Here is a 27928-nt window from a genome sequence, read left to right as displayed (position 1 = left end):
AAGAAAGAAAAGAAAGCCAGGCGTGGTGGCTCACACTTGTAATCCCAGCACTTTGGGAGGCTGAGGTGGGCAGATCACCTGAGGTTGGGCGTTTGACACCAGCCAGACCAACACAAAGAAACCCTGTCTCTACTAAAAATACGGAATTAGCCAGGCATGGTGGTGCATGACTGTAATCCCAGCTACTCAGGAGGCTGAGGCAGGAGAATCACACTTCAACCCGGGAAGCAGAGGTTGCGGTGAGCAGAGATCACACCACTGCACTCCAGCCTGGGCAAGAAGAGCGAAACTCTGTCTCAGAGAGAGAGAGAGAGAGAGAGGAGAGAGAGAGAGAGAGAGAGAGAGAAAAGAAGGAAGGAAGGGAGGAAAGGAGGGAGGGAAGGAAGAATGGAGGGAGGGAGGGAAAGAAAAAGAGAAAGAAATTAGAAAAAGAAGAGCAATTTAAAAGTTAGGGGGGGAAGGGGATGAAAGAGTGGAAATCGATGAAATAGATACCAGAAAAACAGTAGGGAAAATTAGTGAAGCCAAGCAGGTTCTTTGAGAAGATAAATAAAATTAGAAAATCATGAGCCAGACTGATCACAACAAAAGAGAGAAAAGACACAAATTACCAATATCAGGAACGAGAGAGATACATCATTACAGACTCTATAGGTATTAAGAGATAATAAGGAAATATTATCAATTTCATGCCAACAAATTCAATGACTTAGATCAAATGGACGGAGACACAGAGAACATTCAAAAATAAATAGGTAACTTGAAGAAACTGAATTTGTAGTTAAAAATAATCTCACAGGCCGGGCATGGTGGCTCACGCCTGTAATCCCAGCACTTTGGGAGGCCAAGGCTGGCAGATTACGAGGTCAGGAGATTGAGACCATCCTGGCCAACATGGTGAAACCCTGTCTCTACTAAAAAAAAAAAAAATACAAAAATTAGCCAGGCATGGTGGTGCGCGCCTGTAATCCCAGCTACTCAGGAGGCTGAGGCAAGAGAATCGCTTGAACCCAGGAGGAGGGGGGTGCAGTGAGCCGAGGTCATGCCACTGCACTCCAGCCTGGCGACAGAGCAAGACTCCATCTCAAAAAACAAAAACAAAAACAAAAACAACAACAACAATATATAGATATATATATACACACACACACACCAAACATACCAAACATATTAGGAAGAAAGAACACCAGTTCTACACAAATACTTACAGAAAATTGAAAAAAAGTACTTCTCAACTCAATCTAGGAGACTAGCATTATTCTAGTATCCAAATAAAACAGAGACATTTCCAGAAAAGAAAACTGCAAACCAATATTCCTTGTCACAAAAATTCTTAAAATTTTGGTAAATTGAATCCAACAATATATCAAAACCATGTGGGGTTTATTCCAGGAATGCATGGTGGTTTAACATTTAAAAATCAATGTAAACTTAAAAATTCTGAAAAAGAAATGTGTAACCCACCATATAAGAAGAAAAAAAAAACATTATTTCAATAAATAGAGAAAAAGCATTTTATAGAATCCAACATTCATTCTTGACTCAAAAAAACAAAAACAAGACCATTCATGCTGGCTCTTACCTGTAATCCCAGCACTTTGAAAGGCTGAGGCAGGAGGATTGCTTGAGCCACTGAGGTGGAAGTTGCAGTGAGCTGAGATCATGCCACTGTACTCCAGCCTGGGCGATAGAGCCAGACCTTGTCTCAAATAACAATAACAAAGACCTCCTAGCAAAGCAGGAATAGAAGGGAATTTTCTCACCCAGTGAAGGGCATCTACGAAAAACCTATCAAGCTTAATGGTGAAAGACAGAAGACTTTCCTGCTAAAATCAGAAACAGGGCAACGATTTCCACTCTCACCATTTTTGTTCAACATTGTCCTGGAGGTTCTAGCCAGTGGATAAAGCAAGAAAACTTCAAAAAACAAGTTTGTGGCCGGGCCCGGTGGCTCACGCCTGTAATCCCAGCACTTTGGGAGGCCGAGGCAGGCGGATCATGAGGTCAGGAGATCGAGACCCCGGTGAAACCCCGTCTCTACTAAAAATAAAAAAAAATTAGCCAGGCGTGGTGGTGGGCGCCTGTAGCCCCAGCTACTTGGGAGGCTGAGGCAGGAGAATGGCGTGAACCCGGGAGGCGGAACTTGCAGTGAGACTCCGTCTCAAAAAGAAAAAAAAACAAAAACCAAGTTTGTTCCCATAGGACATGATTGTCTAAATAGAAAAGCCTATGGAATCTACAAAAAAAAAAAAAAAATGCTGCTACAACTAATAAGTGAATTTATCAATGCTGTATATCAATATGTAAACATTATATTTTTGTATTCTAGCAAAGAGCAATTGGAAATTTAAATTTTAAAAGCAGTGTCATTTACAATAGCATCAAAAAATACAAAATACTTAGAAATAATTCTGACAAAAAGTTTACACTGAAAATGACAAAACATTGCTGAGAGGAATTAAAGACTATAGTGACTAATTAATATATGGTAACAGAAAGTATATCAGTTGCAGACAGGAGGTCACAGGCAGATAGGAGGGAGGAATTCCAAATAGGGTCAAAGGAAACTTTGGGAAGTTATGGGTACGTTCATTATCTTGATTGTGGTGATGGTTTCTTGGGTATATGCATATATAAAAACTTATCAAATTATATGTGTACTTTTTCACTTAGTACTTTTTTTTTTTTTTTTTGAGACGGAGTCACGCTGTCACCCAGGCTGGAGTGCAGTGGCCCAATCTCGGCTTACTGCGAGCTGTGCCTCCCAGGTTCACGCCATTCTCCTGCCTCAGCCTCCCGAATAGCTGGGACTACAGGCGCCCGCCACCACGCCTGGCTAATTTGTGTGCGTGTGTGTGTGTGCGCGCGCGCACTTATGGTAGAGACAGATTTTCACTGTGTTAGCCAGGATGGTCTCAATCTCCTGATCTCGTGATCTGCCTGCCTTAGCCTCTTAAAGTGCTGGGATTATAGGCATGAGTCACCTTGCCTGGCCACTTTTTCATTTAGTTCTATGAATTTTTCTTTTTTTTTGAGATGGAGTCTCACTCTGTTCCCCAGACTGGAATGCAGTGGCGTGATCTTTGCTCACTGCAACCTCCGCTTCCCAGGTTCAAGCAGTTTTCCTGCCTCAGTCTCCCAAGTAGCTGGAACTACAGGTGCGTGCCACCACGCCCGGCTAATTTTTGTATTTTTAGTAGAGACAGGGTTTCGCCATATTGGTCAGGCTGGTCTTGAACTCCTGACCTCATGATCTGCCCGCCTTGGCTTCCCAAAGTACTGGGATTACAGGCGTGAGCCACTGTGCCCGACCAGTTCTATGAATTTTTAACACATGTATACATACAGAACATATATATATATATATATATACAGAACAGTTTCATCACCACAAAAAACTCCATACTATCCCTTTATAATCTCCTGTCTCCCAACCCAAACCCCTGAACTGATTTGTTCTCCATCACTGTAGTTTTGTCTTTTCAACAGTGTCATAGTATGTAACTTTTTTTTTTTTTTTTTTTTTTTTTATCGAGACAGTCTCACTCTGTTGCCCAGGCTGGGGTACAGTGGCGCGATCTTGGCTCACTGAAACCTCCCCTTCTTGGGTTCAAGCAATTCTCATGCCTCAGCCTCCCCAGTAGCTAGGATTACAGTACCACCACATCTGACTAATTTTTGTGTTACTACTAGAGATGGGGTTTCACCTTGTTGGCCAGGCTGGTCTCGAACTCCTGGCTTCAAGTGATCTGCCTGCCTTGGCCTCCCAAAGTTATTGGTATTATAGGCATGAGCCACCATGCCCAGCCTTATACAGTATATAACCTTTGAGATTAGCTGTTTTCACTCTGCATGGTGGTTTGAGAGCTTTGAGATTCCTCCAGGTTGTGCCATGTGTCAGTACTTTGCTTCTTTTTATTGCTGAATAGTATTATATTGTATATATGTACCACAATTTGTTTATCCATTCACCCTTAGAAGGATATTTGGGTTTCCCCCAATTGGCAATTATGAATAAATACTCATGTACTCATTTCTGTGTGAACATACATTTTCTTTTCTCTGAATTGCATACCCAAGAGTAAGATTGCTCACTCAATCACATGGTATGTGTATGTTTAGCTTTTTTTTTTGAGACGGAGTCTCACTCTGTCGCCCAGGCTGGAATGCAGTGGTGCAATCTCAGCTCACTGCAAACTCGGCCGCCCAGGTTCAAGCAATTCTCCTGCGTCAGCCTCCCGAGTAGCTGGGACTATAGCCACCTGACACTGCGCCTGGCTAATTTTTGTAGTTTTAGTAGATACAGGGTTTCACCATCTTGGCCAGGCTGGTCTTGAACTCCTGACCCCATGATCCACCCGCCTCTGCCTCCCAAAGTGCTGGAATTACAGGTGTGAGCCACCACGCCCAGCCGTGGTTAGCTTTTTAAGAAACTGCCACAGTGTTGTCCAGAGTGGCTGTACCAGTTTGTATTTCTACTAGCAATATATGAGTGATTGGGTTGGTCTATATCCTTGTCAGCAGTGCTTGGCATTGTCAGTATTTTTCATTTTAACTATTCTAATAGGTATCTCATTGTGGTATTAATTTGCATTTCTCAAGAGGCTAATGATGTTGAAAAACTTCTTATTTGCCATTCACATATCCTCTTTGGTGAAGTGTCTGTTCAAACTTTGCCCATTTTTAAATTGGGTTGTTTGTTTTCCTACTGTTGAGTTTTGAGAGTTGTTTATATATATTCTGGATACAAGTCCTTTGTAATTTGCAAATATTTTCTACTAGTATTTAGCTTGTATTTTCATTCTCTTCTCAGTGTTATATACCGAGCAAAACTTTTTTCTTTTCTTTTTTTTTTTTTTTTGAGATGGAGCTTTGCTCTTGTTCCCAAGCTGGAGTGCAATGGCACAACCTTGGCTCACAACAACCTCTGCCTCCCAGGTTCAAATGATTCTCCTGCTGCAGCCTCCCAAGTAGCTGGGATTACAGGCACGTGCCACCACGCCTGTCTAATTTTTTCTATTTTTAGTAGAAATGGGGTTTCACCATGTCAGCCAGGCTGGTCTCAAACTCCTGATCTCAGGTGATCCGCCCGCCTCAGCCTCCCAAAGTGCTGGGATAACAGGCGTGAGTCACCCTGCCCACCCTAAAAGTTTTAAATTTTGATGAAATTCAATGTATTGATTTCTTTGTTTGTTGGATCATGCTTTTGGTGTCATATCTAAGAACTCTGCCCAATTTCCAGATTGCAAAGATTTTCTCCTGTTTTTCCTCTAAAATTTTTTTTTTCTTTTTTTGAGATGGAATATTGCTCTTTCACCCAGGCTAGAGTACAATGGTACCATCTCGGCTCACTGCAACCTCTGCCTCCCAGGTTCAAGCAATTCTCCCTGCCTCAGCCTCCCGAGTAGCTGGGATTATAGGTATGACACCACACCTGGACCCTTTAAGTTTTATAGGTTTATCTTTCACATTTAGATCCAAGATCAACTTGAGTTCATTTTTTTATGTAAAGTTTGAATTTTAGGTTGAGGTTCTTTTCTCTTTTTTTACATTTTGCATTTGTTGAAAAAAGTATCTTTTCTCCATTGAATTGCTTATGTACCTTTGTTGAAAATCAATTTGCCACACTGTCTTTGTGTGATTTCTCTAATTTTTTTTTTTTTGTGTGTGATGGAACCTTGTTCTGTTGCCCAGGTTGCAGTGCAGTGGCATGATCTCAGCTCACTGCAACCTCTACCTGCGGGATTCAAGTGATTCCCCTGCCTCAGCCTCCTGAGTAGCTAAGATTACAGGCGTGCACCCCCATGCCCAGCTAATTTTTGCATTTTTAGCAGAGACATGGTTTCACCATGTTGGCCAAGCTTGCCTCGAACTCCCGACCTCAAGTGATCCACCCACCTCGGCATCCCAAAGTGCTGGGATTATAGGCATGAGCCACTGCGCCTGGCCTCTCTAATTTTTCAAGAAACATTTTCTAGGCCGGGCGCGGTGGCTCAAGCCTGTAATCCCAGCACTTTGGGAGGCCGACACGGGCGGATCACCAGGTCAGGAGATCGACACCATCCTGGCTAACACGGTGAAACCCCGTCTCTACTAAAAAATACAAAAAAAAAAAAAACTAGCCGGGCGAGGTGGCGGGCGCCTGTAGTCCCAGCTACTCAGGAGGCTGAGGCAGGAGAATGGTGTAAACCCGGGAGGCGGAGCTTGCAGTGAGCTGAGATCCGGCCACTGCACTCCAGCCTGGGCGACAGAGCGAGACTCCGTCTCAAAAAAAAAAAGAAAAAAAAGAAACATTTTCTTCCATTTTGTGGGTTTTTTACACTGTTGATAGTGTCTTTTGATGCACTTAAAAAAAATTACGAAGTCCAATTTGTCTTTTCAATAGAAATTTGGAACTTGCGTAACATTGGTGGGAGTATAAAATCAAATAGCCACTGTGGAAAACAGTGTGACAGTTCCCCCAAAAACTTTAACATATAAGATTCAGCCATTCCACTTCTGGGTATATACCCCAAAGAATTGAAAGCAGGGTCTCAAAAATATATTTGTACACTCAGGTTGAGAACAGCATTTTCTACAATAGCTAAAATGTGAAGGCAGCCCACGTGTTCACTGGCTGATGAATGGATAAGCAAAATATGGTCTATCCATACAATGGAACATTATTTTAGCCTTAAAAATGAAGGAAATTCTGACGTACGCTACATCATGGATGAATCTTGAGGGCATTACGCTGAGTGAAATAAGCCAATCACAAAAAGATAAATACTGTGTTGTTTCACTTACGTGAGGTAAGTAGAGTAGTCAAAAAATACACTAGAAAGTAGAATAGTGGGTGTGAGGAGGGAAAATGGAGAGTTGTTGTTTAATGGGTACAGAGTTTCAGTTTTATAAGATGAAAAGAATTATGGAGATGGATGGTGGGGATGGTTTCATAATATTATGAATGTATTTAAAACCACTGAACTGCACACTTTAAAATGGTTAGGATGGTGAAGTTTATGTGTTTTACTACAATAAAAGTTTTTTTTTTTTTTTTTTTTTTTTTTTTTTTGAGGCGGAGTCTCGCTCTGTCGCCCGGACTGGAGTGCAGTGGCCGGATCTCAGCTCACTGCAAGCTCCGCCTCCCGGGTTTACGCCATTCTCCTGTCTCAGCCTCCCGAGTAGCTGGGACTACAGGCGCCCGCCACCTCGCCCAGCTAGTTTTTGTATTTTTAGTAGAGACGGGGTTTCACCGTGTTAGCCAGGATGGTCTCGATCTCCTGACCTCGTGATCCGCCCGTCTCGGCCTCCCAAAGTGCTGGGATTACAGGCTTGAGCCACCGCGCCCGGCCTACAATAAAAGTTTTGAAAAAAAATCTATTGATAGTTTTATCTGAATATAAAAATGATATATGTGCATCATAATATGCACACACGCCTCTCAGAATGTACAAATAAAACTCACCTGAAATATCTGTCTTAGATGACCACTATTAGCATTTCACATCTTCAGGTTCTACTTCTAGTTTTCTTGCTATATCCACCACATCTGCAGTTACTTCCTCCACTGAGGTCTTGAACTCCTCAAAGGCATCTGTGAGGGTTGGAATCAGCTTCTTCCAAACACCTGTTAATGTTGATATTTTGACCTCTCATGAATCATGAATGTTTTTAATAGCATCTAGAAGGTGAATTTACTTTGCCCAGATCCACTAGGAATTACTATCTATGACATCTATAGCCTTATGAAATGTATTTAAGTAAGACTTAAAGTTGAAATTACTCCTTGATCCCTGGGCTGCAGAATGTATGTTGTGTTAGCAGGTATGAAAACAACATTAAGTTGTAAGTAAGTAAGTCTTTACTTACTCCTTTAAAGTGGGCTTAAAATATTCAGTAAACCATGCCATAAACAGATGTGCTTTCATGCAGGCTCTGTTGTCCCATTTATAGAGCACAAGTACAGTAGATTTAGCATCATTCTTAAGGCCCTAGGATTTTTTAGAATGGTAAATGAGCATTGGCTTCCACTGAAAGTCACCAGCTGCATTAGCCCCTAACAAGAGCATCAGCCTATCCTTTGAAGCTTTGAAGCCAGGCATTGACTTCTCTTCTCCAGCTATGAAAGTCCTAGATGGCATCTTCTTCCAATAGAAGTCTGTTTTGTCTACATTGAAAATGTAGCTTCATTTTGTAGCTACATTTGAAAGCTTCAAAATGTAGCTTTCATTTCATTTCAACAACATTGAAAATCTGTTATTTCGTGTAGCCACCTTCATCAGTGATCTTAGCTAGATCTTCCAGATAACTTGCTGCACCTTCTCCATCAGCATTTGCTGCTTCACCTTGTGCTTTTATGGTATGGAGGCAGCTTACTTCCTTAAACTTCATGAACCAACCTCTGCTACCCTCAGACTTTTCTTCTGCAGCTTCCTTACCTCTCTCAGCTATCACATAATTGAAGAGAGTTAGAGCCTTGCTCTGGATTAGGTTTGGCTTAAGGGAATGGTATGGTTGGTTTTATCTGTCCAGACCATGAAAGCTTTCTCCATATCAGCAGTAAGGCTGTTTCGCTTTCTTATCATTTGTTTGTTCATTGGAATGCATTTTTTTTTTTTTTTTTTTTGGACAGAGTCTCACTCCTTTACCCAGGCTGGAGTACAGTGGCACGATTTCAGCTCACTGCAACCTCTGCCTCCCAGGTTCAAGCGATTCTTGTGCCTCAGCCTCCCTAGTAGCTGGGATTATAGGTATGAGCCATCATGCCTGGCTAACTTTTTTGTATTTTTAGTAGAGACAGGGTTTCACCATGTTGGCCAGGCTGGTTTCAAACTCCTGTCCTCATGTGATCCGCCCACCTCGGCCCTACCAAAGTGCTAGGATTATAGGCATGAGTCACCGTGCCTGGCCTGGAACGCACTTTAAATTTCTTTCAAGAACTTTTTCTTTGCATACACAACTTGGCTAACTGTTTTGTGTAAGAGGCCTAGCTTTTGGCCTATCTTGGCTTTTGGCATGCTCTCTTCACTAAGCTTAATAATTTCTAGCTTTTAATTTAAAGTAAAAGACTCTTCCTTTCACTTGAACACTTAGAGGCCATTGTAGGGTTATTAATTGACCTAATTTCAATAACATTGTAGCTCAGGGAATAGAGCCCACCAAGGAAAGGGAGGGAGAAAGGGGAGCAGCCTGTCGGTGGAGCAGTCAGAACATACGACATTTATTAAGTTCACCCTCTTATATGGGTGTGGTTTGTGGCACCCCAAAATAATTACAGCAATAACATCAAAGATCAATGATCACAGACCGTGATAACAGATATACAAATGATGAAAAAGTTTGAAATATTGTGAGAATTACCAAAATGTGAAGCAGAGATACGAAGTGAGCACATGCTGTTGGCACCCTAGACGTGCTTGACACAGAATTGCCAAAATCCTTCAATTCGTAAAAAATTCAATATCTACAAAGTATAATAAAGTGAAACATAATAAAACGAGGTATGCCTGTAAATGGTACACTACGCATGCTATTCTGTATAATGAATTTTTCTGATTACATAGGCTATATATATTTTAAGATTATTAAATAATATGACATTTAAACATAGGCAATCATATAAGCAAAGTTGTTCAGATGTTTCTCACACCTGAAAGTGGCCCCCACACCAAATAAAACATTTTTAGACTATGTGTCCCAATTTGGACTTCTGGAAGTATGGTCACTATATGCCAAGGCATGAAGGCAATTAACTGGGGAATGAGTATGGAGTTTGATGCCTTTCATCTCCTTTGCTCATCTGTCTACCTACATGATGGCTGCATTTGAAATGAAATAAAGTCTACATACTGGACAGTAGTGTAGAAATCAATATTTTATGAAAACAGTTATGTCTAATTTTTTATAAAATAATATATTTGAGTCTTAAGCTTAGTGATGTTATTAAAAACTTCTTTGATTTTTTTTCTTAGGAATCCAAATCCTCTCTTTAATCATTTAAACTCTTTAATTTGCTAAAGATAAGTTTTGTGCCCTGTTGACCACGTAATGGAACAAGCAAGTGTTGAAGATCTCATGTGGTTTTTTTTTTTTTAGTTGCAAATTCTACCAAGCTAACCCATTTATTGCAGTGGATGGGAGCTGGAGAGCTGTTCATTTGGCAATAATAGGCAAAAGGGTGGTGGAGGGAAGAAAACTATCTTTCTGATATTTTTGCTTAGGAATTTGGGGATTCAGAGTTTATTCATAAACAACTAGATTAATGTGTTTAAATACCTTGAATCACTTCTAAATCATTCCTTGTTTTGTAACATACAAGATCTTAGAGATAACTAAAACAGTGGTTGAAAAATTCTGTTGTGGATTGAAGATCCTCCAGAAGCATCATTCACTAATAGGCACAGTGTTTGGGGTGACAGGTAAACAAACATCTGTGTCCTGTGGTTATCTCTCTGTATAGAAGGAGATATATAGTTTTCAGGCAAGAGATTTCTTTGGAGAGTCCACTGTCTCTGTTTTGCAAGTTATTTATTTATTTATTTTTAATCCAAGAGATAACGAAAACATGTAGTGGCAGTAGATGGTATTATTCATCAGGATTTTAGCATGTTAACATGTTAGGCTGTTTAAAATAAGACAGAAAGGATTACTTTTTGCCAGCTGCATCATTTCTGGCAAGAGCTTACTACTTTGCTTATTAGGGTTATTGTTGTGGTTGTTGTTAACCCATTAGAGAAACTAACCACTACATTGGTTCTAGCCAAATCCTTGTCATCATTGGCCTTACAGTTTCTTGGGGACCAAACAGCACCTGGTCATTCTGAAAGCTTCCATCCCCAGTGACTGATGCTCATCTCTGCAGGCTCTTTCAAACTTGCCTCCCATTTTTTCCTGAAGCACCTTCAAGCATTTCTGCATGGCTACTCACTCTCTTGTATTATACCTCCTCCTCCTGCCTTACTGAATACTGGATTTCCCAGCTCACAACTCTAAGAAGGAGCTTTATTTCAGAGTAGAAAGGGGTCCCCATATGTGGCCTATTATATCCATATCAACTTGCTTACCCTTTTCAAACAGCTATTGTCTTTTAATAGGGTCCTGCCTGGCAGGGGGAGTCCTTAATTCCTGCCATATAAGAATGGGCAGCTTGAGTTACAGCTAGCTGCAGTTTGGTGCTCTGATCAAAAGGCCTCTGTTGTTTTTTAGGGTTTTTCACCCTCCCTGTCTCTCTCTTTCTATATCCTGGGCTAATAATTCAGCACAGCAAGGTCATTACAGGCTTTGAATTGAGAGCTGAGAGTGTTAAATTACTGACCTAGAATAAAAGAGATCTGGGGGGCTCTCAAGAAAGATAAAGGGATTCCAGCTAGTAAAGTGCAAGCCCAGCAACCTCACTTCTTAACAATATTATTATTATTTTTAACCCCCTCTGTCTCTAAAAGTCTTTTCTGGGACAAGGAGAGATCTCCTGCCAGAGAATTAGGTTAGAAACCCAATGACATCTTCTGAGAGTTGTGGCCCAGGTGCTGGCAGCTTATGGGTGCCTGTGTAGTTGTCCTTTTTGTCTCCCTACCTTGTCAATATTTCACTCTCTTCTACCTTGGTTTCTCAGCCACATATATGGTTTTTTATCACATAAGTCATATATATTTATGACATTTCAGCTGAAAGTTAATATCCCATGAAGGGATTTCAGACATGTGGAAAGCGTACCACTTAGCCCCTAAAATATCTTAAAAACATGACATCATCTTATTAAAAGCCACTTTCATTCCATTTATGTTTTGTAAATAATATTAGTCTGGTCCTCCCATAATTTAACAACAACAAAAAAAGCCCCATTGTAAATAAATTTGACATCTCCACTCTATTGTACGTTGTATCTTCTGAAGAAAGTAATTTCCATTTCTTCATACTATTTTCTTTCATATATCCTTTTTTTTTTTTTTTTTTGAGACGGAGTCTTGCCCTGTCACCCAGGCTGGAGTATAGTGGTGCGATCTTGGCTCACTGCAACCTCCTCCTCCTGGATTCAAGAGATTTTCCTGCCTCAGCCTCCCAAGTAGCTGGGACTAGAGGCGTGCGCCACCACATCCAGCTAATTTTTGGATTTTTAGCAGGGTTTCACCACGTTGGCCAGGCTGGTCTCAAACTCCTGACCTCAGGTGATCCGCCTGGCTTGGCCTCCCAAAGTGCTGGGATTACAGACATGAGCCACTGTACCCAGCCACTACATTTATCTCTTAAAGCCAGACACCATCCATATCCTCTGGAAAATATTGATTTTCGAAGACTAATATTTTTAGAAAAGTTCCTAAAATCAACTTTCTCAGATTTTCTGCATGGCAGAGTAATAATAATAAAATAGTCCCTGAATGTGCCAAGCATTTTACAGAATGCATTATTAACACATTTAGCCTTTGGCAACCTTATGTAATAAGCATTCCTGTAATCACTAGTTTACAGAGAAAAATAATTGCAATATAAAGTCATACAGCTAGGAAGATTTATCCCAGACTAGTGCTTCTTGAACTTTCATGTTTGTGTGAATCACCTAGGGATCTTGTTAAAATGCAGAATCAGATTTTGTAGATCTGGGTTGGGGCCTCAGATTCTGATTTTTAACAGGCTTCTAAGTGATGCCAGTGCTGCTGTCCTTGGTTCACATTTTCAGTAGCAAAGCCGCAGTCATTTTTTCTTCCGAACTACTCAAAAAGTTTTTGGTTATAACTTGCAGTTTTTCATTCCATCAGGCAATTCTATGAATATACATAGTGAATATTTGACACCTATATCATACTTTTTAAAAAATACGATAAAACATAGCACTTAGCCTACAAAATATCTTAAATGTTAGAAAATATTTAAGATATTTTGCTTCCTGTTGGCCCTGCAGAAGCTGGGCCTCCTGGAGTGTGTGACCTACTTCAGTGGCTCCTCAGTCTCTACATGGTGAGGATCCTGGGGACTGGAAGAGCAGAGATTATCAAGGCCCATAGGGGACCTGGTTAAAATTGACTATTGTAACTATTTTCAAGTGTACTGTTCTGTGGCATTAAATACATTCACATTGTTCTGCAACCATCACCGTCATCCATCTCCATAGCTTTTCTGTCTTCCTAAACTAAAATTCTGTACTCAGTAAATACCGACTTCCCAACTTCCCATTCCCTCTGACCCCGTAGCTCCTGACAACCACCATGCTACTTTCTGTATCTAGGAATTTGACTACTCTAGGTACCTCATGTAAGTCAACTCAAACAATATTTGTCTTTTTTGATTGGTTTATTTCATTTAGAGTAATGTCTTCAAAGTTCATTCATGTTGTACCATGTATCAGATTTCCTTCCTTCTTAAGACGAAATAATAGTCCGTTGTGGGTATGTATCACGTGTTGCTTATCTGTCATTAGACACTAGGGTGGCTTCCACTTTTTGACTATTGTGAGTAATATTGCTGTGAATGTGGGTATACATGTATTTGTCTAAGTCCCTGCTTTCATTTCTTTTGACTGTATACCCAGAAATGGAATTACTGAATTATATGGTAATTCCACCAATATCTTACTTTTTAAGGTACCAGTTTATGTTTAAGTTATTGTGTTCCCTTTTTTTTTTTCCTTTGTGAGACAGGGTCTCACTTTGTTACCCAGGCTGGAGTGCTGGAATGCAGTGGCGTGAACACAGCTCACTGGCCTTGACCTCTTGGGCTCAAGGGATCCTCCTGCCTCAGTCTCCCAAGTAGCTGAGCCCACAGACGTGTGTGCCACCACGTCTGGCAAATGTTTGAAGATTTTTTCATAGAAACGGGACCTCACCATGTTACCCAGGCTGGTCTCAAACTCCTGGGCTCAAACAATCCTCTTGCCTTAGCCTCCCAAAGTGCTGGGATTACAGGTGTGAGCCTCTGCACCCAATCCTCTCTCTCTCTCTCTTTTTTTTTTTTTAACATTCCTTACATAAAGTAACTCTTGAAAGGTTTGGCAGGAAAAGTGAGTTTTCAGTACAGATTTTCATTAAAGTTTATTGTCTGTAGCTACTTTGTAATTTTCAATCAATCATAAAAGAATATTGAGAAATGTCCTTTGATCCTCAGAAGTTGGGTATTGGTTAAATAGCACCAAGTAAAGAATTAGAGAGAGAGTGCTCATGTTCTAAAATAAACCAATACTAAGAAGGTTTATATCACAGAGAAAGTTTTATGTAAATGAATTTAAGACCTCATCTGACAAACAGGTATTCAGGGAACAGATGAGCCCCTTGTTAAATTTATGCTCTCCTTTTAAGATTTTCTGAAACAACTATCCAAGGATCTTCAAAAATTTTGTGGCACCTCTTTCTCTGTGGTCTTTACTCTAGTAATACATTAGATTCTCGTTTGTTTATGAGAGTTTGGTACAAGATTCTGCCTGCTACCTAGAGGTCTTTCCTTATGTATCTTTAGAAATGAAATTCTCTGTTTTTTTTTTTTTTTTTTTTTTTTTTTGAGACGGAGTCTGGCTCTGTCTCCCAGGCTGGAGTGCAGTGGCCGGATCTCAGCTCACTGCAAGCTCCGCCTCCCGGGTTTACACCATTCTCCTGCCTCAGCCTCCGGAGTAGCTGGGACCACAGGCGCCCGCCACCTCGCCCAGCTAGGATTTTGTATTTTTAGTAGAGACGGGGTTTCACCGTGTTAGCCAGGATGGTCTCGATCTCCTGACCTCGTGATCCCCCCGTCTCGGCCTCCCAAAGTGCTGGGATTACAGGCTTGAGCCACCGTGCCCGGCCTGAAATGAAATTCTCTGTTGGAAATAGGAAAAGAAATAAAATTATACTGAAACCTAATCAGTTAATAAGAACATTTGAAGGGAGTTTTAAAAAGGTATCAGGAAGAAACTGATTTTTTTCCTATGGCATAATACGGAATCATAAGATAATAACTTTAATCATATGTGCCTATGGTGCTCTTATTTTAGGAGTTCCTAGTTACTACAATGGACTTGAACTTGGAAAGGTAAAACAATACAAAATAACTTTTAACTAAAGTTGGAATATGAGTGCTTGAAAAATATACATGGATTTACCAGTAGCTTTAGAGGGTAGATATACCTGACTACTGAAAGAATTTTCTAAAAAGTGAGACCAACTTTGGAGATAAAACAAATAAAAGAATGAGCAGAAGGCGACTCTGGAAATAACGGTAGTAAAGTTATACAGGACATGTTAAGATTATAACCATGAAGAAGAGAATCGAATCATTATCTGTAAGTTTCATGTGGATGGTTCTAAAAGAACAAACCCTGCATCCTAAACCCCCTTCGATTTTCTTATTTTGAATTATAATCAAGTCCAAGAAGACTTGGCCTATTACTGACACCTTTGTATGAAGTATTTTTTCAACTGAATTCATATAATCTTGAATAAGAACAAAGGATGATGGTTTGAGAATTATTATACTTGCTGGACTTTGAACCAGCTGAGTTGACATATTTAATACTTCCAGTTCTTGGATGAGGTGGTATTGAGGAAGGGGTTTGTCATATCTAAGGGGGCCCATAAAAATAGTGTTGAGTTTGCAGTGAAATCTACAGGTGATGCTAAAGGGATCCCAGTGAGAACAAAAAGACAACAAAAAAGAACCTAAAGGCTATAGCTGCAGGCAGAAAATAGAATAAAATTTACCTTAAAATGTTGTCTAGTGCAATGCCAAGTGTAGATATACAGTGGATGGGCAAAATCTTGTAAGAAATTAGTATTGAGTTGCAAAAGTTATAGAAAACAGACAAGAAATTAGATGAAACTATGGTATGTGATCTGGCAGTAAAACAGACAAAAGCTATTTTGAGGTCTGGAGATAGAGAAGAGGGGAAGGAATGGCAGGATTTGCAGATGACTGAGGGAGGCCTCACCTGCAACTAAACTCAGCTTCAGTAGCAGAAGAAAATAGTACAGACAGGGTAAACCAGTTGACAAAAGAGATACAGAGGTTGGAGCATAGAGCTAAAAAGAAAGAAATAACAGATGACAGGTTTAGAAACCACATAAAGAATGTGAGATATAATATGTAGCAGAAGGTGAGATGTAACAGAAATACTGTAGCATTCTAAAGAGAAATGGTCTGTCCAGAAACTCTTCCTGGGGGATAAGGCTAAGGGGTATTTCCCCAGAGAAACCATGAAAACACAGTTATTCTGGATTTCAAGTGAAATTAGGCAAGCTCCTGGAAGCTCTGTTATAAAGAGTTCTGTTTAGAGGCCTTGTTGAAAAGACTGAAGGATCGTGTAGGAACAAGACAAATTAGAGAGTTATGATAATCGTTTTTTTTTTTTTTTTTGAGATGGAGTCTCACTCTGTCTCCCAGCCTGGAGTGCAGTGGCGCGATCTCCGCTCACTGCAAGCTCCGCTGCCTCCTGGGTTAAACGCCATTCTCCTGCCTCAGCTTCCCTAGAAACTGGGACTACAGGCGCCCGCCACCACGCCCGGCTAATTTTTTTTGTATTTTCAGTAGAGACGGGGTTTCACCGTGTTCACCAGGATGGTCTTGATCTCCTGACGTCGTGATCTACCCGCCTTGGCCTCCCAAAATGCTGGGATTACAGGCATCAGCCACCGCGCCCGGCCAGTCGTTGTTATTTTTTTTTAATTGACATAATGTTACAAAGTATTTGGAAGACAGGAAGAAATCAATAATAAGCCCAAACCCTAATCCAGTGAATAAATACAATTCATGTCATCTTAATTTTTAATCACTTTCCTTATGCAGACCTACTTTAAAGTAGCTAAAATTGGCTGGGCACGGTGGCTCATGCCTGTAATCCCAGCTCTTTGGGAGGCGAAGGTGGGTGGATCACTTGAGGCCAGGAGTTTGAGACCAGCCTGGCCAACCTGGCGAAACCCCATCTCTACTAAAAATACAAAAATTAGCTGGCCATAGTGGCATACGCCTGTAGTCCCACCTACTCAGGAGGCTAAGGCATGAGAATCACTTGAACTCAGGAGGCAGAGGTTACAATGAGTTCAGATCGCGGCACTGCACTCCAGCCTGGATGACAGAGGAAGACCCTGTCTCAAAAAAACAAAACATAAATAAATGAAGTAGCTAAAATTATCGTGTACACACAATTTTGTTTCCTTTTTTGTTTGTTTCTTCTTTTATTCTCAGTACCTTCCTCAGGATCCTCCTTAAATATAACATATGAATCACATTTTTATAATTTAAATTTCTAACATGCTATAAAGAGTACATATGTGTGCAGTAACCTTTTCCCAGGGCTCGGCACATTGATTTTCCATCCGGTATTTCCCTGTTCCTACTGGCCTGGAGTAACCAGCCTTATAAAAAAAAGATGTTCCTTCATATTTAAAGCTGCAAGGGGGAAGCAGATGTGAATTAATCATCTTACATCAGCAGGTAAGGAGCTGATGTGTTAGGTACAGCACCTGTGAGTTTACCATAGCATGCCAGGTCTTCAGGAATGAGTTTTGAAGTTTGAGGGCTTCAAAGGGGAGTTTGAAACATTTTAAAACCCTGGCAGGGTTTTACCTGAATTATATGCAAAGATCCAATGGGGGAAGAGTTTACTTCAGAGAAGCAGCACCTGAGAACCAGGTTCTTTGCATAGCCTTCCTGGAAAGAACCATCTTTCTCCCTTAGCAGTAGCCCCCAGGGTAGGACCAGTGCTCTATTTCATGGCTATTTTAAGAAGATCCTTTATGGATTTGGGTAACAGAAAAGCACTTGGTGAAGTGATCAAGGAAAGAAACTAACTCTGCTACTGAGGATTACTTAGGCAGAAAAAGAAATCTTGTTATGAAACACCAGTGTTTAAGTCTTTAGAGTGAACTGATAAGCTGATTTGGGGCTTTTTTTGCTATTGCAGAAATTATAAATCCTATCCACTACAATGGCAGCTCAGTTCTCACACATGAGTTCACCTATCCTTAGACAGTAACTTAAGATGGATAGTCCCTATTGGATTTCTTCCTAAATTTTTTTTTTTTTTAAGAAGCCAAAGGTCTAATTCTAATCAAGCCACTGCTGACAATAAGAAGATGAAGAAGATTGTGAGTGCTCACTTGCAGTGTGGGACATTTCTATTTTCTATAGCATTTACACTTATTTCTCTGTAGCCAACAGAGGGGTTACAGTCAATGAACCGATCAATTCATGATGCATATCCATGGAGAGAAGCTCATTCTGAATACATCATATGTTAAATTTATCCTTGGATTCAGGGTCAAATATCCTTGGATTCAGGGTCAAAAAAGTTCACTTACTTTTTCCTATAGTCAGCATGTTGTAATTTTGAACAATAGAATAATAGATAGCAACAGCCTAGTAGAGAATTAGAAATACTGTGGTTCTAAGAACTGTAGTTCTTAGAAATACTGCATTCAGCTTTTGTAAAGAAACTTTTTTGTATCACTATGTGAGAAAGACGCTGGTTTGTAAGGCAACTTCTGTGCACATATGTTGTCTAAACTGCTTTGGGGTTCTGCAACATAGACTAGCTGACTTGCCTCACTGATTTCTCTTATCAAGTTAGCATTGCCAAATTTTATAGCTGATAGGCATGGGAAGAAAGATTTAAGGGCTTTAGGCTTCCTGTGAATTTCACAAGGAAACAAAGAACAAATCCAGGGATTGTTAGTTCAGGAGACAAAATCATGCCACAGGAGTTTGTATCTTTTTTTTTCTTCTTTTTTTTTTGGTTGGGGGGACAAGGCCTGACTCCGTCACCCAGGCTGGAGTGCAGTGACGTAATCTTGGCTCACTGTAACCTCTCCCTCCTGGGCTCAAGCCATCTTTCCATCTCAGCCTCCCAAGTACCTTGGGACTACAGGCACCTGCCACCATGCCTGGCTAATTTTCATTTGGTAGAGATGGGGTTTCACTATCTTGCCCAAACTGATCTCAAACTCCTATGCACAAGCAATTAATCTGCTCCGGGCTCCCAAAATGCTGGGATTACAGGTGTGAGCCACTGCACCCAGCCACAGGAATGTATCTTTAGAGCTTGGTGACTTCTTGCTCAAGAAAACTCCAGTTAGCCAACCTGTTTGTGGAAAATATGCCCCAAAAGTCTTCTCCCAGCTTGCCCCTCTCCAACTCAGAATATATTTTTTCCTTCTGCTTGTAGAAGCAACACAAAGTTACTTTAAATCATAATTTTGGCTAGGTATAGTGACTTACTCCTATAATCCTAGCACTTTGGGAGGCTGAGGTGGGCAGATCACCTGAGGTCAGGAGTTCGAGACCAGTCTAGCCAACATGATGAAACCCTGTCTCTACTAAAAATACAAAAAATTAGCCAGGTGTGGTGGTGGGCACCTGTAGTCCCAGCTACTCAAGAAGCTGAGGCAGCAGAATCTCTTGAACCTGGGAGGTGGAGGTTGCAGTGAGCCAAGATAGAAGATCGTGCCACTGCACTCCAGCCTGGGCGACAGAGTGAGACTCCATCTCAAAAAAACAAACAAACAAACAAACAAACAAAAAAAAACGAAAAGAAAAGAAAAAAGAAAAAGAAAAGAAAGAAAGAACATCTTAAAAAAAAATCATAATTCTTCCCAAGATGTTTTGGATCTTTGGTCTTATATATTCTGTTTAGGCTGATTCATGTTCTGTGTTTGTATCACCTTGGTGTGGCCAGTTTGTGCTGCATAGTTGGATGTGATCTGTTCTCCTGTTTGACTTCTTGGCAGATATCTTTAGGATTCCTTGAAAAAAAAAAAAGAAGATCTGGGCACAGTGGCTCACACCTGTAACCCTAGCACTTTGGGAGGCCGAAACAGGAGGATCGCTTGAGCCCAGGAGTTCAAGACCAACCTGGGCAATATAGTGAGACCTCGTCTCTACTAAAAAAAAAAAAAAAAAAAAAAAAAAAAAGGAAGAAAGAAAACTAGCCGGGCATGTTGGTGCACACCTATACTCCCAGCTACTCAGGAGGCTGAGGCAGGAGGATTGCTTGAGCCCAGGAATTTGAAGCTGCAGTGAGCTATGATCGCACTACTGTACTCCAGCCTGGGTAACAGAACAAGACCCTGCCTCAAAACAAAACAAACTATCAGAAGAGAAGTCCAATTCCAATTCTAACACAAGATAGTCCACTCTAATGAGCTGGCCTGGTTTTAGAAAGAAAAAAGGAGATAGGAGAATGGCCTAGGAAGACTCTCAACTGCCATAATCCAATTAAATGGTGCAGGTCAAGGTTCATTGGCTGTTTTCAGTTTGAGTGAGAGCACGGAGCACCTGGAGGACATAGAGTGCTGTTGGAGTTTTGGAGTTTTGAAGTTTTGCCTCTTTGCACATTAAGAATGAACTGGAATATTTTAGTTTGGTCCTCTTGCCCATATCTTTATTACTTCTATATGTGGAATGTGAATAGCTATTTATATAGAGATCCAGTATGGTTACAGTTATTTATTTATTTACTTATTTATTTTTAACTTTTAAGTTCAGGGGCACTTGTGCAGGTTTGTTATGTAGGTAAACTTGCGTTGAGGGGGTTTGTGGTACAGATTATTTCATCACTCAGGTATTAAGCCTAGTACCCATTAGTTGTTTTCCCTTATCTTCTCCCTCTTCCCATCCTCCACCCTCCAATAGGCCCCAGTGTGTGTTGTTCCCCTCTGTGCATCTGTGTGTTCTCATCATTTAGCTCCCACTTATAAGTGAGAACATGCAGAATCTGGCTTTCTGTTCCTGCATTAGTTTGCTGAGGATAATGGCCTCCAGCTACATCCATGTCCCTGCAAAGAACATGATCTCATTCTTTTCTATGGCTGCAGACTATTCCATAGTGTATATGTAGCACATTTTCCTCATCCAGTCTATCATTGATAGGACAGTGTGAGGAATCCTCAAAGATCTAAAGTCAGAAATACCATTCGACCCAGCAATCCCATTACTGAGTATGTACCCAAAGGAATATAAATCATTCTATTATAAAGATGTGTGGTTACACTTATATTTAATTCTTTCTTGGTAGTCCCTGCTGGCCACTTCACCAGAATAATTTAAATCAATTCTTGCTTTTTGCTAGTTAATATCCAAAATTAAGATGTTTATGTGGAATTGACACCATACATAAATTCTTAGAATCTGTATCTGGTTTTTCAGGAGAAAATAGATACCACTTAATAGAATTCTGTATGACTTTTTCTGTACAAACAGCCATTGTTACTAGAAGACAACATGAAATTGTATCAAGAACTCCCATTAGCTTAACATGTTTACAAATGTCTGATTATAAAATTATTAATTTTTAATACAGCTCCTGCTGTGTTTTCTTAATATATTACTGGAGAAAACTGCCATAGAGCTGGGCATGGTGGCTCACGCCTGTAAGCCCAATGCTTTGAGATGCCGAGGTGGGAGGATTGCTCTAGCTCAGGAGTCTGAGACCGGCCTGGGCAACATAACGAGACTCTGTCTTTACAAAAAATAAAATAAACAAAATTAGCCAGGCATGGTAGCACATGTCTGTAGTCCCAGCTACTTGGGAGGCTGAGGCAGGGGGATTGCTTCAGCCCAGGAGTTTGAGGCTACAGTGATCTATGATCGTGCCACTGCACTCCAGCCTGAGCAACAAAGACCCCATCTCTTAAACAAAAAAAATTGCCCTAATGTTAAATATTGTATTAGTCAGGGATCTCTAGAGGGACAGAACTAATGGAATAGATTTATATATATAAAGGGGAGTTTACTAAGGGGAGTTTACTAAGTATTAACTCACACAATCACAAGCTCCCACAATTCTTAGGCCATCTGCAAGCTGAGGAGCAAGGACAGCCAGTAGAAGTTCCAAAACTGAAGAACTTGGAGTCCAGTGTTCGAGGGCAGAAAACATCCAGTGTGGGAGAAAGATGTAGGCCAGAAGGCGAGGGCAGGAAACATCCAGCATGGGAGAAAGATGTAGACTGGAAGGCGAGGGCAGGAAACATCCAGCATGGGAGAAAGATGTAGGCTGGGAGGCTAGGCCAGTCTCTCTTTTCACATTTTTCTGCCTGCATTTTATTGTAACTGGCTGGACCGGCAGCTTTTTAGATTGTGCTCACCCAGATTAAGGGTAGGTCTACCGGCTGGGCGCGGTGGCTCAAGCCTGTAATCCCAGCACTTTGGGAGGCTGAGACGGGCGGATCATGAGGTCAGGAGATCGAGACCATCCTGGCTAACACGGTAAAACCCCGTCTTTACTAAAAATACAAAAAAACTAGCCGGGCGAGGTGGCGGGCGCCTGTAGTCCCAGCTACTCGGGAGGCTGAGGCAGGAGAATGGCGTAAACCCGGGAGGCGGAGCTTGCAGTGAGCTGAGATCCCGCCACTGCACTCCAGCCTGGGCGAAAGAACGAGACTCCGTCTCAAAAAAAAAAAAAAAAAAAAAAGGGTAGGTCTACCTTTCCTAGCCCACTGACTCAAATGTTCATCTCCTTTAGCAACACCCTCACTGACACACCCAGGATCAATACTTTGTATCCTTCAATCAAGTTGACACTCAGTATTAATATCACAAATATTAAGCTAATAAAATAGGAAACCTATGGAATTTATTTTATTGTCAAAACTATAGGGAGATTTGTACTCAGCCCGCTTCATTGTTTTTTACATTAGAATTTTTTAATTTCCAGTGAAACCAAATTTTCCTACTGTTGTGAACACAGTCTTCACATTTGATGCAAATGGGAGGGCTTAATTATAACCACTTAGTGACAGTATTGTAGACAAAGCCAATAGTGTATGCCACATAGATGATTATATCTTCTGGAGAGAGTTAACTGATAAGCTTGACTTTACAATTAATACAAACATATTCAACTAAAGAAAATGGATGCACTGTCAGACCATTTCATCTTAATAAATTATACCTTGTAAGGTTAAAAATATGTAACTCACAAATAAATTTTAGTTTAAATTTTTTTAACCTTCATGTCACAGCCAAGTCCAAAATATTTTAATTTTGATGTCTCTGGTTCTCTTGTGGTTAGAGAATCCATAGCGATTTCCTGAACTTCTTATTCATGATAGCTTACAAAGAAACATTCAGAGCCCTGTGAATTGGACAAAAGAATATCTATTTTATGCTACTTTTTGTGTAAGGAAGAAGAGGAAATAAAAACACAGTGGGCCCTTGAACAACATGAGGGTTACGGTTGCCGATTTCTCCACTTCACATAGTAGAAAATCCACGTATAATTTTGGACTCACCAAAAACTTAACTACTGATAGTCTACTATTGACCTTACCAATAGCATTAAAACAGTTGATTAACACATACCTTGTATATGTACTATATACTGCATTCTTAAACAAAATAAGCTAGAGAAAAGAAAATGTTATTAAGAAAATCAAAAGGAAGAGAAAATGTATTTACTATTCATTAAATGAAAGTGGATCAGGATAAAGACCTCCATCCTTGTCTTTTTGATGCTAAGTGGCTGAGGAAGAGAAGGAGGAGGAGGAGTTGGTCTTGCTGTCTTAAGGGTGGCAGGGGAGAAGAGGTGGAGGTGGTAGAAGGGGAGGAAGGCACACTCGGTGTGACTTTATGAAAACACATGGTGATTTCTGATTTTTTTGCCTTTTCAAGTCTCTAAAAATGTTTCTGTATGGTACCAATTTTTCTTCCATTTTATTTAGTTTCAGTGCCTGTATCACTGAAGAGTTCATGTCATAAAATAAGTCAAAAGCAGTCTTGAATAGTTGGAACTCTTCTGCCATATGATCTAATGTCAGTTTGTTTTCTGGCCCTGCTTCTGCGTCTTCTTTCTCTTCTATGCCTTCTTTTCTGGCACTGGTTCAGAAGCACTCACCTTCATCAAGTTGTCTATTAATTCCTCTGGTGTGATGTCTGTTAGCTCTTGAATTTCTCCAGGATCCACATCTTGGAACCCTTCCCCCACCTTCTTTGCCATATCCACAATCTCTTTCGTGATCTCCTTGATTGACTCTGTCGTAAATCCTGTGAAGTCATGCACAACATCTGGATGCAGTTTTCTCCAGCAGGAATCTATTGTTTGAGGCTCAATGGCTTTTTCCATAACAACGGTGGCATCTTCACTGGTGTAATCCTCCCGGACTTTCTGGATGTTCTATCAGGAATCTCTTCCATAGCGTTGATAGTCCTTTCCAATAGAGTACTATGTGTAATGAGCCTTAAAGGTCCTTATGACCCCCTGACTTAGGGGCTGAATTAGAAACATTGTATTTGGGGGCAAGTATTACAGACCACTTTGATACCTTTGGTGTTGAACTCATGGGTTCTGGGCGGCCAGGGGCGTTGTCCATTCAAAATAACTTTAAAAGGCAGTCCATTACCAGCAAGGTACATCCTGACTTTAGGAATGATATTGATGAAACCCAGTCCATAAAAAATGGTTCTCATTATCCACGCCTTCTTATACAACCAAAACTGGCAACTGGTGTTTATCTTTTACCTTCAAAGCTCAGGGGTTAGCAACTTTATAGATAAGGGCAGTCCTAATCATAAACCTGACTGCGTTTGCACAAAGTAGTAGAGTTAGCCCATCCCTTCCTGCCTTAAATCCTGGTGTGTGCATCTCTTCCTTACTAATAAGTGTCCTTTGTGCCACTTTTTTTCCCCCATCATCTGCATTAAAAAACTGCTCAGGAAGATATCCTTTTTCCTCAAAGATTTTAAAAAGCTTATTTATTTATTTATTTATTTATTTATTTATTTATTTTTAGAGACAGGGTCTCATTGTGTTGCCCAGGCTGGAGTCCAGTGGCATGATTACAACTCACACCACCTCGAATTCCTGTGCTCGATTGAGTTTCATGCCTCAGTCTCTTGAGTAGCTGGGACTACAGGCTTGTGCCACCGTGGTCGGCTAATTTTTATTTTTGGTAGAGATGGGATTTTTCCATGTTGCCCAGTCTGGTTTCAAACTCCTGGGCTCAAGCGATCCTCCCACCTCAGCCTTCCAAAGTGCTGGGATTACAGGCATGAGCCACTGCACCTGGCCTCCTCAATAATTTTCTTAATGGCATCTGGAAACTTGTTTGCCTCCTCTTGGTTGGCAGAAGCTACTTCCCCTGATATCCTGATATTTTTTCAGCCAAAACTTTTTCTAAAATTATCAAACCATCCTTTACTGGCATTAAATTCTCCAGCTTTAGACCCTTCACCTTCCTTCTGCTTTAAATTGTCATATAATGACTTCACTTTTTCTCAGATCATATTAGGGTCGTATGCCTTTCTTATAGAAATCCTGCACTCATATAAAAGCTACGTTTTCAAGACAAGTTAAAAAAAATATTTCACCAAAAGTGCAATGTTTTTATGCCTAGTGATGTAGCTGCAGCAACTGCTTCATGAATTTCCTTTCCTTTGCTTACAGTTGTCCTTACGTTAGATTCATTTATCTTGAAATGGAGGCCAACCACAGCTGCAGATCTCAATCTATGATGTATGTCAAGCAATTCAACTTTATCTTGTAACGTCATGAATTGTCTCTGCTTCTTGGGAACACTTCCAGCATCACTAGTGACACTTCTTATAGGTCCCATGGTGTTACTTGAGGTTTATGGTTTTGTACTGAACACTATGAAAAATACATGAGAACCATGAGAGATCACTTTTTACTGTGATACACAGTTTACTGGAGAAATGAACTGCCCATGCAGAGATGATTAGCATCACATGGTGTTTTAAGCAGATACTTGCAACACTTGTGCTCACTGCAATAGCAACAGGAGTTGGCTATGAATGAAATTATTATAGTAGTACAGTATGAGATACAGTTAACTTTATACAGTTATGATTTAATACTGTATGTTTGCTTACATTTCTCTCCACTGTGAATGACACTATATATGGTCTGTAAGTGTGTGTGTCAGTTTTGTTAAACGTTAACTTTTTATAACAGATTTGTATATATTTTAATGTAGTAAATGATAAAATGGACTAGTGTCTACATATTTTATGCATTCATGACATACTTTTTCTTAGTTTTTCCAATATGTGTAGGATGCACAGTTGGTCTGTGAGTTTTTTTAAGTTGTTGCAAATCCTTCCAAATTTTCTAATATATTTATTGAAAAAATCCATGTATAAGTAGACCCACACAGTTCAAATCCATGCTGTTGAAAGGTCAACTGTATATACATGTATCTGCTCATCTAAGAAAAAAATATGCACACAGGAAGAATAAATCAGAGACCAATGAGATTCATTATCTATAAGATGTTGGTGAGATGGAGTGAAAAGATAAAAGTGGGATAGATATGAAGGTCACTTATCGAAGAATTTTTTTTTGCACATGTCTTACTTTTGGAACTATGTTAATATTTCATTTACATAAGTAAGTATATATTCGACAGGATTGGGGGAGTTTCTAAAATTGAAAACAAAAAAATAAGTGAAGCAAATTGTATTTCAAATGAATAATATACCATACTGAAGGGGGTTGGAGAAACTAATCTAAGGAACACAATATTTGGACTATATACCCTCAGGTTGAAACAACTCTAAACAAGTATTAAACTCTAATTAGCAGGCTTCTTTTTCACAGAGGAATGGCTTAGCTAGCTTAGTACATTTTAGGATTAAGCAAATAAGTAAATATGTTATAGATAATAGGAACCTTTTTCTCACTTTAGAAAAAGGACATTTCAGATATGGAAAGGGGAGATGATAGAATGTAACCTGTAGTGTTGAACTGGAATTGAATCAGTGTGAGCTCATAGATTTTGTTGTGTTGTGTTGTGTTTTGTTTTGTTTTGTTTTGTTTGAGACAGAGTCTCTCCTCTGTCACCCAGGCTGGAGTGCAGTGGCACAACTTTGGCTCACTGCAACCTCCGCCTCCCAGGTTCAATCAATTCTCCTCCCTCAGCCTCCCGAGTAGCTGGGATTACAGGCAAGTGCCACCACGCTCAGCTAATTTTTGTATTTTTAGTAGAGGGGGAGTTTTGCCATGTTGGCCAGGCTGGTCTCGAACTCCTGACCTCAGGCGATCCTCCCACCTTGGCCTCCCAAAGTGCTGGGATCACAGGCGTGAGCCACTGCACCCAGCCTATTCTTTACTAAAAACAACTGCGCTTCTTGGATAAATGACTGGCTCCAGGGTGAGGTAGGGAAAGAACAAGATGATCCTGGAACAACTTATTCTATCAAAAAAGAAGGAAGTGATCAGATAATTATATAGATGTGTCAAAAGGACATAGAAGTCAGCTTGAAGGGCTTCCATGGCCAAATATGGGATCATATGAGCATAAAAATACATAATGATAGTAAAGGATTATAACCTATTGAATAAAGTAAGAATCCGTGAGTCTACAATGATATAAATAAATAAGAAGGGAAAGCTTTTCCTTATTGTAGAAGATCAATTTAAAAACGTAGATGAAATGACATAGTTGGAAAAAGATTCACCATTTGGCAAAACCTTCATATTCATTATTGGTTCTGGCAACAATTAGTAATAGATACTAAAATTTGTGAATGAAAGTTTGAAGAGTAACTATATATTTCCACAGACTCAAAATATCTTCCCACGGGATACTTATCCATTATAAAGGCTAACTTTATAGTGGCAAAACCTGGCAGATGCTGCGCTAACCAAAGAATCAAGCATCCCCAGTAATTAGACTAATCAGCAAGTGCCCCCAGATGTGATGCACTGAGAAGAACTCAGCGTCACCTTTGTGATGATCCTGCCAAAGGGGCATAACCTGAATTGAATTATGAGGGGGCATCAGACAAACCCAAATGGAAGTACATTCTATAAAGTAACCTATATAACAGGTTTTCAAATAACTGTTTCATTTAACATCATTTTCATTATAACTGTTTTTTCTGGTTTAAGATCATGTTATTGAAGAGCAAGAGGCAGGGAGAGATGGCAGGGAGGACAACTAGAGCACTTCTACCCCCACCAGGAGAGTAGACTCCCTCCCTGCTTCCTCTTGTATTGGACCCCTATTGGCTTCCGTAGGGATGGCACCATGTTTGTGAG

General features: G+C 40.3%; 1 protein-coding gene across 3 annotated transcripts in view; it reads left to right on the top strand.

Moving 5' to 3' along the window:
• C13H11orf49 (chromosome 13 C11orf49 homolog) overlaps nt 1–27928 on the top strand; it is a 217909-nt gene that overhangs the window by 62915 nt on the left and 127066 nt on the right. The window lies entirely within an intron of this gene.

The sequence above is a fragment of the Piliocolobus tephrosceles genome, chromosome 13 (genome assembly GCF_002776525.5).
Source record: "Piliocolobus tephrosceles isolate RC106 chromosome 13, ASM277652v3, whole genome shotgun sequence".
Taxonomy (NCBI): Eukaryota; Metazoa; Chordata; class Mammalia; order Primates; family Cercopithecidae; genus Piliocolobus; species Piliocolobus tephrosceles.
This window is presented reverse-complemented; position numbering and strand designations above follow the sequence as displayed.